The sequence below is a fragment of the Oreochromis aureus genome, linkage group 12 (assembly GCF_013358895.1).
Source record: "Oreochromis aureus strain Israel breed Guangdong linkage group 12, ZZ_aureus, whole genome shotgun sequence".
NCBI lineage: Eukaryota > Metazoa > Chordata > Actinopteri > Cichliformes > Cichlidae > Oreochromis > Oreochromis aureus.
The window spans coordinates 18,231,384-18,242,611 of NC_052953.1; the positions used below are offsets into that span (position 1 = coordinate 18,231,384).

General features: G+C 38.3%; 1 long non-coding RNA gene across 1 annotated transcript; it reads right to left on the bottom strand.

Moving 5' to 3' along the window:
- Window positions 1-271: 271 nt before the first annotated feature.
- On the bottom strand, window positions 272-6,993 carry LOC120443131. The gene is made up of 4 exons (XR_005615164.1): window positions 6,742-6,993; window positions 2,631-3,702; window positions 2,448-2,536; window positions 272-766 (listed from the first exon to the last, which is right to left on the bottom strand). It is a non-coding gene; the product is annotated as an uncharacterized LOC120443131 (long non-coding RNA).
- Window positions 6,994-11,228: the final 4,235 nt, after the last annotated feature.

Sequence of the window (11,228 nt, forward strand, 5' to 3'; positions counted from 1 at the left end):
TGTCGGCATCCGCTTTTTCCCACCAGACAGCCTGTTCAACCACTCACCCCACGGATGACTCAACCTACCAGTTGGGTTAATTTAGAAATAGCAAAGCTTCCCCTTCTATGAGTATCGCATCTTATGTCACAGGAGTTCTAAAACAACAATATGCAATAAAAGCTCAAATTCAAAAATTTACATGAAAAAAGTAGAAATATAAATGAGGCCCCTGACACAAATTAACCAATAGTCTGTTGTTTTAACTGTTTTAATAGTGAGTTGTTGCCTCTTTGTCACTACAATACCAAAATAACTCCATTTACACAACAGCTAAAGACTCTTGTATAAATTGAGTGTACAATTGAGAATAGTTTGACAAAAGTCAGTTGTACACAACGAAGCCTAAAAGAAGTATTGTGAACTTTTTCCTAATGATAAAGTGATTTTGCAGTCTCTTTTTAAATCACAGCTTACACTTTAGCAGAGATTTTAATCAAAACAGTTTATCATTCTTAAAATAAAACTAAAAAATAAATGGATATATACAGTTTTTTTTAAGTCAAGAGAAATCACTCTTTACAGGTGATGCTTAAGAGGCATGTAAAAAGTGTATGTGTGTCTGTGTGTGTGTCTGTGTGTGTGCGTGCATGCATGCATGTGTGAGTATATATGTGTGTGTGTGTGTGTGCACGTGTATTTCTGCATGTGAGACTGTCCCAGTGTGTCCTCAGCAGGCCTGTCAGTCCAAGTCATCTTTACCTGAATGATGCCACCATGACTCCATCTGTCACCAGAAGCCCAGGCCAGAAGATAAAAAAAAGAAAAAGATACTCAGAGTGAACACAGAGAACAAAAACAATGGTGTGATGAGATCGAAGGTGAAGGCAAAATACCTGGGATTCTAGATAAAATTAATAAAACTAAAAGGATGTAGAAAGAAATCCAGATTGTGAACAAACAAACACAAAAATGACTTTCACAAAGGAAAAGGATTTACAAACAAGCAGACATATTAAAAGAAAGGTGTGAGAGACAAAAGAAGAAATGTACACAGACAAAACCATTGTCTACTCATACAAAGAGAATTATTCAATTTTGCTGCAATATTATCCATAGGTATGAGTTGTTTATTGACATATATCTATAAAGCGTCTTTGAACTCTATCTATTCTAAGGTAGAGAGACCGATTTCAAAGGATCTCATTCCAGATATTGAAGCAGCAATGAACAGATCTCTGAATATACCTGTGGAAAAATACTTGTGAAATTTTCTTGTCATACTATCTGCTTTTGACGTTTTTAACTTTATACCAGTGAATAAAAACATGTTTTGTGAAGCAGAACAGCCTGTGAAGGACAATAAAAATATTATTTTATTATTTATTTTTCTGCATCAAACTGAGGAGTAAAGAGTGTAGCATGAAAAAGAAGCTAACCACTGCAATTATGCATGGGTCTGTAATGATGAAATGTGGCCACTTGTCCAGTTTGGGGTTCAGAGTGATTACCACAGGGACCACTGATGCCTTCACCCTCCACATCTTCTCGAGTTCTTCTCTCAATCCTTGGTACTTCTCCAGCTTCTCATGTTCTTTCTTCGTGATGTTGCCGTCATTCAGTATAGCTACATCTATTACTACGGAAATCTTTCTCTGCTTATCTACCACTACTATGTCCATTGGTTAGCCATCACCAGCCTGTCCTTTTGTACCTGGAAGTCCCACGGGACCTAAGCTTGGTCATTTTCAAACCATCCTAGGGGGCGTATTCGATTTTTACCATGGGACTTCTAAGCAATACTCGGCACAGATATTCCTGTATACCATGCCAGCCACTTGATTATAGCGTGCCAGCTATGGCCTGCCTGCTAGCATCTTGCACCCTGTAGTTATGTGCTAGATTGTCTCAGGGGCATCTTTGTACAGCATGCACCTTGCCTAGTGTGGTAGACCCCAGTCTCTATCAATCTTATGCTTAGAGTTTGGTATCTTTCAGTCCAGCTTTGTCCAGCCACTGGTAAAATTTCTCAGAATCGGCCACTCCTATCTGCCAGTGGCACATGTCATGCAGGGACCTGTCCTCCCATGAGGCTTCCTCTTCTTTAACTGGTTTCTGCTACCTAAAGTATTCACTAAGCACATGATCACTTGTGGCCATCTTCCTGATGTACTCATGGATCCCAACCAGTCACGGCAGATGGCCACCTCTCCCTGAGCCTGGTTCTGCCGGAGGTTTCTTCCTGTTAAAAGGAAGTTTTTCCTTCCCACTGTCGCCAAAGTGCTTTATAAGGGGTCATATCATTGTTGGGGTTTTCTCTGTATGTATTATTGTAGAGTCTACCTTACAATATAAAACACCTTGAGGCGACTCTTGCTGTGGTTTGGCGCTGTATAAAGAAAACTGAATTGGATTGAATTGAATTGAATCTTTGTTGTTTTATCATGGATAGTGCTTCTGACACTCACTAGTCATTGGCCTCCTTCCTTGCACTTAGCATAAGGGCTCAGGGTGCTGGTGTCAGAGATGTGAAAGCAGGACCCAAATGCAGGACGCCCTATGTAGAATACAGTGGGTTTTATTTACAGTGAAACAATGACAACAAGTGCAAACAATCCTCTGTGTGTGTGTGTTTTTCTTCATGTGCTCACTCCCCGCTCCCGTGCTGTGACTTCTCCAGTGTCCGTGGTGATTATCCTTATCCTTTTGGTGCCTATGTAAAAAACACACGCTCCACTCCCTCCACTCGTTTCCCCAACACTCTGGAAACAACGTCAGGCTGCAGTTAGTGCACACAGTTGACTCAAACCAAGACATTGTCACACGCAAGCTGGAAATGGACTGATTTCTCACAACAATCCAGCGCTGACTGAAACTCAGCTCCTCTGTTAAGTAGGTCTTCTGATGTGGCTGATCAGCAACAGGTGAGTGTGATTAACCTTCAGGTGTGGCTGGCTTAACGGTGGGAAACTCTCTGGGCCTGACGTCTCCGGAAACCCCGGACACTGCCACACAGGCGGAAACAAGGTACGGAAAGAAAACACAACAAACATGCATGGCAGGTCGCCCGGCAGGGACTGTCATTGTTGGACTTGGGCTAAGGAACTTCCTTGTCTTGATTTCAGTGTAGGTGTTGATTTCCCAGATCTTCTGACTCCTCAGGACTTGCCTAACTCTCTGCAGGTATTTGGAACTTTCTGCTTTCCTAGCGGCCTCTTCATAGTTCCCATTTGCTTGTTAGGTTCCTAGGTACTTGTAGCTGACCTATTTATATGTAATGTTGCCTTTTTGTAGTGCAATTTCAATTCTGACTGCCTATCCTGTCCTTGTTACTATCTGACAACACTACTTGGGAGATTTGGACATACACTTTAGAATATAAAGTGCCTTGAGGCGATTGTTGTTGTGATTTGGCGCTGTATAAATAAAATTGAATTGAATTCTGAAATCGCTGATGTAGATCTTAGTGATATAGATCAGTGAATCAATGTCTCATTCACGCATGACATACAACATGATGTCATCTATGTAGTGGAGGTGGCTAATGATCGCTCCATTCCATAGTCAGTATCCGTAGCCAGTCTTGTTAATGATCTGGCTGAGGGGATTCAGGTGTATGCAGAACAGTGGCGGGCACAGAACATCTCCTTGGTAAATCCCACACTTGATGGCAACTTGTGCTATTGGCTTGGAGTGTGTTGTCCACGGCATTCAATCAAATTCCTGGGTGACAAGAGACAGGTGAAAACAATCAGGGATAACACGACAGGGGAAGTTAACTCTAAAAAATATACAGAAGAAACAGAGCTGCCAAAACAAAACAGTAAAGCACTCACTACACACAAAGACAAGACCCTAATAAGCTTGACACAGAAGGACATAAGATGGAAGGCTACGAAAATAACAAGCAACTATAAAAAATAAACCTTACATCAACAGGAACTGAAGCAAAGAACTAAAGTCTTAAGAGACAAAGGAATGTGAAAATCAAATGTAAACAAACAAACCATCAAATAAGAACTAAAAGTCCTAAAACTCTGAGTTTAGGGGCCAGGACCACAAAAGCAATTGCTCCTCTAAGATCATTGCTGATGCTTTTCCTCCTTAGGAATGTTTTAACACACATCTGAGTGCACCAGACCAACAGATTTGTAAGACCTGATGACATAATTTAAAAACCTGCGGACCAGATGATTTTTTTAATACATCCTGGCATGTAAAACTTTAAAACCGGGTGTACCTTCCTTCTAATATGACTGTATCTCCACAAAAGTTCACATGATAATGTGACCTCACTAGTGATCCTGAGTGAGTCCCTTAGTTCTTAGAAGCTTTGCACACACAGACCCAGATTTTCTGTGCTGCCTAAATCCTGCCTAGGCTCTCAGTCTGTAGGTCTTAGCATTTCAAGGATCTGGCTGTGAAGCTCAAAAGCTGAGCTTACTGATGTGAATCAGCACCATCTGGATAATGTGGGTCACAGCATTTTCAGGAGACACAATGTTTCTCTAGTCGGTAATGTAGTCAGGTCAAATCTGACTGTGTCAAGTGTCAGTGTCTATGTAAATAAAACATTTACTTATGCATTTATGCTGCATGTGCAAAAATTCCCTGAGCTACTTCCCCATAATGTAGAGCAGAACATTTCCAAAAAAAATCACTTTCCACATTCACACTCTCCATCAAACACACACATACATTACTTAGGTTGCAATTCGCCCATACTGCTACTACCATTTTCAAGATAGTCATGGTTTTTATTCACAAGCTTTTTCAGGAGAGCGCAAAAATGATATAGCTGGGTTATTGACAGAAAGAGCTGAGAGGTCATTTAACCCCAGCGGATTTTCCCTCATTCTCAGCAACAATGACAGTTAGCAATGAGAGAAGGAAAAAAATGTCACCACTACAACTAGAACCTGAAAAAAAGGAAAAGAGGTAAAAACATAGGGGTATATGCATAGCAGCAGAAAAATGAGCATTTGCATCATTGTTTGTGTCCTTTCTGCATTTGTCAACCTCCAGTCTTGAAGTCAGCTTAGTTTTGTTCAAAGAATAAAGACTCAAACTGTCAATCACTGGCCCATAGACTGAATAATATTACAGGTTCATAAAAGATGCAATAACTATTAGAAACACAGAATAATTAGAGGAGCAATTGTGTCAATCATTCAGCAAAGTCTGCTTTGCGCCATCTCAAAGCTGTAAATGGCACCATTTTCTTGATAATACCACTTAAAATGAAAGGGAACAGAAAGGTCAGCGTCATTTTCTGTCTTCTTTTCTCTTCTTGCAGCCTCATAAACAGAAAACGAGTCTAACACTTAAGTCTGAGATAAAAGAGGAGCTGAATAGAATACCAGAAAGTTTCTAAATACCACAAAGACAGTGTTTTTCTAAAGGGACAGTTTGCTCCAATATCAAATTCTTTTTTTATTCTCCAGGTTTGTAGTTCTATTTATCAATTCATGGTGACATGACACGTCTGACTTATTTGGACTCAAAGGAATCAAAGTAACTAAAAACTACTGAGAAACAATTAGTGTCTTTTTCTACAAACTATGGCATGTGGTTACTCAAAAAAAAAAAAAAAATCAGAAATACTGAATATTGGAAGCACATAATTTTTACCCCAAATAAGGTAAAGTTGTTTCTGTTGACAAAGAGATTTACAGCATCTCTCACTATTGTCTGTACTTGAGGTACAGTTGATTACTTTTGCAATGGTCTGCTTGATTTTCTAAAGAATAATTTTCTGATTTGTTTTGAAATCTCAACCACATCATATTCCCTTTGTTTTATTGAGACTTCTATTCGGAGGTCTGCTTCCTTACAAAAGCCACTTTCAGAAGAAATAGTGGGTAAACACAGGTTGTATGGATCACCATAATTAAGGCTCCCCATATAAATTCGAGCAGAAGCTTCACATGTCACAATATGCATTTGAATCAGCTTTTGTTCAAGTTACATGTTTTAGAATTAAGTAATGGTAAGTGCGGTTATGAGAACAGAAAGTGTTTAAGTTTATAGACTTTGTAAACTGATTTGAGAAAAACCTGCACATAGGCATCATTTTCTTTTCTTCAGATCACTTCCTGACTGCAAAAATATGTCCCCTGACATCAGTTCAGTGGTGTTTTCCAAAAGAAAAATTTAGTAAATGTTCTGTTTACACTGCTAACAAAATACTAAACAGTAACCTGATAACTGTTGTTGTATTAAGAAATTAAAATTTTCACACATTTCACTTTATTTCAAAACATTGTTAAATAAGCATTCCTGAAAATGCCATTTTTAGATTTTTAACACAGACTATTGTGTTTAAAAAGCTATTATTCTATGTTATATTTATATTACATATCATGTCAAAGTATAACTGGGTTTAGACTTATTACAGGTTATGCAAGCAGTGTGAGTGTGTGTGTTTTGTCCTCCAGAAAACTGTGATGTCAATGCGGCGTCTCTTTTTAAACATTTGACACTGATGCTGAAATATATTAATGAATCATTTTAAATATACTCAATATATTAACTGATAATGAGATCATTATAGGCGTAGTTACCACCAAAGTAGTTAAACTACTCCTCCACAATTTCATTCATGTACTCTCAGTGTGCCAGTCCCCACTTTTAGGCCCAAAAGGGTTTCTCTCTTACACTTTTTTCCCTCTCTCATAGCTACTGTATAGATCACAATAATGTTAGTGGTGACACTCCCTTCCATGGTCATTCATCTGAAACAGAATTACATAAGCCATTTACCACCCGGTCTCCATGATGGATGGCAGGGCCTCCAGCCAAAGCACCCAGGCCTGATCGCTCCGCTTTTCTCAGTGACAAATGTCACCAGAAAGACATATGACACCTCTCGATTTCCTGCAGTTTTAAATGAGAATATGTTTGTGATAGGAAGAAGGAGATAAAAAAACAAACTAACTAAATGCATGAGGTTTTGTCATACAAAGAATTGCAAGAAGCAATATAGCAGTATCTTTTGTTTTTTAGTTCCTATCTTATTCTTGGTCTGTGTTGAAGTAATTTTGCCAGTCCTCCAGAGATCTGTGCAATTATCACATTTTGATTGATTTATCATAGAGAGAGAGAGGCAGCGAGAGAGAGAATAAAGGCGAGTGCACAAATTGCATGAATCAAATGCTTCTCGTATTTCAGCTTTTACATTCAATGCACACCCAGAAAAAAGTCAGCATGATGGCAATACAGTTGGTTTGTACAATACAGCTGCAAAGAGGACAAGCAGTTCAGCAGGTTCTCAGTCATCATGGCAGCTTAACCTGGTCTTTTTAAAGGCAAGTCTGTAAGCATGCAAAGTCTCTCCGTGGTCAAATGATTGTTTCTGTTTTTGCTTGCTTGTTTTTTATAACCTCAGTGTCTATACACCAAGTTGATAAGATTTTTTTAATATATGTCACAGTTTATGTATATGTGGAAATCTTAAACATCCAGAGAAATATCATGTTGTATCAATTATTTTGTCATGAAACATTTTCTGACATCCTCTCCCACAGTACTACCCAACCCGATATCACGACCAAGTGTGTCCTGTATATATTGTACTTACTATTGTTTGTTTTAATGTACCTTTTATATTTTACATTTATATTTATTATTGTATTTTTGCACCAAGGGAGTGGCACTCCAATTTCGTTGTACCCTGTACAATGACAATAAAGGCTATTCTATTCTATTCTATTCTATTCTCAGGGTTTTAATAGTTTTGCAATTTTCATTAGTTTTTATTTTTATTTCGTTTTGACTTCAGATTTTCAATTTTATATTAGTTTTAATTAGTTTTTACCAATTGTTTGCTAGTTTAGTTTAGTTTTTATTTTTTTGAAAATCATTAGTTTCAGTTTAGTTTTGATTAGTTTCAGTTATAGTTTTAGTTGTGTTTGCAATAATTAAGTGTAACAAAATCCCAGTTTCATCATATCAGTCATTCTCTTCTGCTTATCCTTGGGTATGTTGCTATTCCAGCTACCATACCCTGCACCCTGGACAGGTCGCCTGTCTGTCGCAGGGCTAACACGCAGAGACAGACAACTCACATTCCCACCTATGGGTTCTTTAAATAAATAAATAAATAAATTAGGGCAGATGAACAACCATTGATACCAGGCAACTATAAAATGTATATCTTGGCCCCAATGAGACTATTAACTCTTGCAGCACCGGGTGTTAAGGCAATTGACTCACACAGTTATGTAGATATCCCAGTCCTGTTGTCTCGGGATGCATCACGCTGCCTTGCCTGGTGTTAGCTTCTGTTTCTGGGGATGAGGGTTGAGTGTGCTCCCTTACCTTCTCAAGGTAAGCTAGGTTAGCCTTCTTGTGTGAGCTTTTCAAGTGCACTTTAAGGTTTGTGGGATTTTTTTTCCTTTAGAAATGTCCTCATAATTTGTCTCTTTCCACTACAAGACACTTGCTTTATCCAAAACACAGTCATATTCAAAGTAATCCCAAACTGGACTCTGGCGCTTTCTCCAGACTTTTCCTGACATGATTCTGCGCGTGGACGGAGCAGCAACACAGACGACTCGACTAACGTACTGCCACCTGCTGGCATAATGAGACACAGCAAGAAAAAAACCTGAAACTAAACTTCTTTTCACCCTTGACTATTGTATGACACGCACACATCAACGAAAACTAAACGCATTTTTGCTATAAATTCAGTTAATTTTAGTTAGTTTTGTGAACACTCATTACAGTTTTAGTTAGTTTTCCTTTTTTTGTTTTTATTTTTATTTCCGTTAACGAAAATGTTTTTTCACTTCTAGTTTTCGTTATTTCGTTAGTTTTCGTTAACGTTAATAACCTTGTCTATTCTATTCTAATAGACACGCTGGTCCACTGTGACCACTGGAAATGGACACACATGCAGAAATCGTATTATCAGAAAGGGTACATAATATATTTAAAGCCAAGAATCAGTAGTTAGCAAAAAAGGTATGAATTACATCGCCAGAAACAATTAAGTTAATATGCACATGTAATTGTGGTAAAAATTTCTGTTTAAACATTTTCCCATGATTACTTTCACATTGGATTGAATTAAAATATCTTCCTCTGCTTTTACTGCAGCTTACTGCAACTCCTGCATGCATGTCCATTTCACGCTCTGGAGAGGCAAAGCGTGAAATGGACACTGTGGATGGGCGTGTCTATTACACGTTTTACCGTGATAGTGGGTTGCATTACCATATACACTGTAGGGTTGTAGCTACTGGAGGATTCAGTGACAGGAAAACATGAAGACCGCAGAAAAAAATGTAGCTTGTAAAATAAAATGGTTTGTTTTGATCAATATGACAAGGATGCAGAGACAAAAGGTACTTTTTATTCTTATAAGAGCACCCCCTACAGGTCATAGCACAACACTATAAAAATACACTCACAAATTTTGACTATGATCAGCAAGAAATCAAGCTCATAGGGTGCTTTAATTCAGTGTCATGTCAGGAATCCATTGACAACTTGTCATAAAAAAAAGTTTACGTGGTGCAGCACATGTTCCAAAAGCTGCTTGCCTAAAAATATGTTGGCATTACATGAAAACCGATGAGAAGAATATTAGACTGTCTCCAATCAAAGCACCCAGTTTAGGTCTATAGGAAAATAAAAAGTAAAAAAAGAAACTGTGTGTAAAGCTGTGGCTGTACACACAGTTTTTGTGCTGGCCACCCAATTATCAGTGTGCCATCCACTGATGCTGGGCACTACTGATTTACTATTTACCGCAATGTTCTCTATTATGCACATCACAACAACCCTCACCCCTCATAAAATCATAGAGCAATGTAATAATTAAAATTCTCCTCCAAGACAAAGGAATGAGTATATGTAATGTGAGGAAGTAATGATGACTGCTGATATTCTGTGAAAAAATAATCCACACAATAGGCTATTGCTCATCTACAGATACTGATCACTGACAGACACCTCAAATCTTTATTTTCACTTTTGTTCTTTTCTTACCAGATCCCTATTTTTGGCAAAATTACTATGATATTTGACAAACAGCAAAGACTATGTGCTATGTGTCACTTTTTTGTGCAGTCACAAGTCAGCCTCTATCACAATTAAAATGTTATGCTTGGGGTGTTAAACAGATGATTGGTCAGAAGTGGTCCGGAGGGGTTTCAAGAGGAGAGAGAAGTTTTAATTATGTTCTGACATTTCATCAAACTCAGTGAAATATTTGTCCAAAGTGTCCTCAGGACAATCCAGGAGTTTTCAACATCCATGATGATTTTTAACTCCATACAGTTGAAGACTGTGTAGAATACCAAGTTTCATCCCAGTAGTCTGTGCATAACATCCTAAACATTTATTTTGGTTGCTTTTATAACATCCTGTGAAAGATTTAATGTCTACATCAATGTAACTGATGTTTGGGCTTTAATGAGTTAAAAAGAAGGGCCTCTGTGCCTCTACTGTTGGTGCTTAGAGTAAAAATACAATCTTCACTTCAGTCATTAAGTCTGTTGGTTTCTTGTCAGCTAGATGTGTCTACTAGCTGAAGAATATGTACTTTTTAAACCCCAAACTGTTGTCGAGTCTTATTTTTTGGTGCTACATGAAAGTAACAACAAAAAGAAGAATGAATATATTGCTGCTACCCAGTACAATGGAAATCAAAAAATACAGCAGTGTATGCTTCCAATGCCTCCAAGCACAACATAAGAAAACGGTTAAGTCAAGTCATAAAAGGGAAATGAATGTGTGGCATGTTTTTGACCTGGTCAGGACAAGACCCCATCATATAAAAATCTGTGAATCTTGTTATACCCCCTACTGTGCCAAATGCTTAACAGCCACTATTCTGCAGCTTTGTGCCTGCTTGAAAATGGAGCCCACAGTTTATGTGTTTATGAGAGGGAATTTGTCAGGTTAGTAGTTGCAGTATTGTAGGCAGATCCATCCATATATATATAAATATATAAATATATATATATGCGAGTGTGTGCGTGTGGCTTTGGGGACAAATTTGAGTGCATGTATGGATGACAGATAGAATTTAGACCAGTCTGACACATGATTTATAGGAGCAATTTTACCCAGCTGTCATTGCACTTTATTCAGTTTGACATGATGTTTGTGCAGTGTGTGTGTGCATGTGTGTGTGTGTGTTTGTGTGCACAAGCATGCGACCGTGCGAGAGTGCATGCGTGGACGCGTGTGTGTGTGTTTCCGTGCATGCATGTCACCTAAGCGAGCTAGCAGAAAAC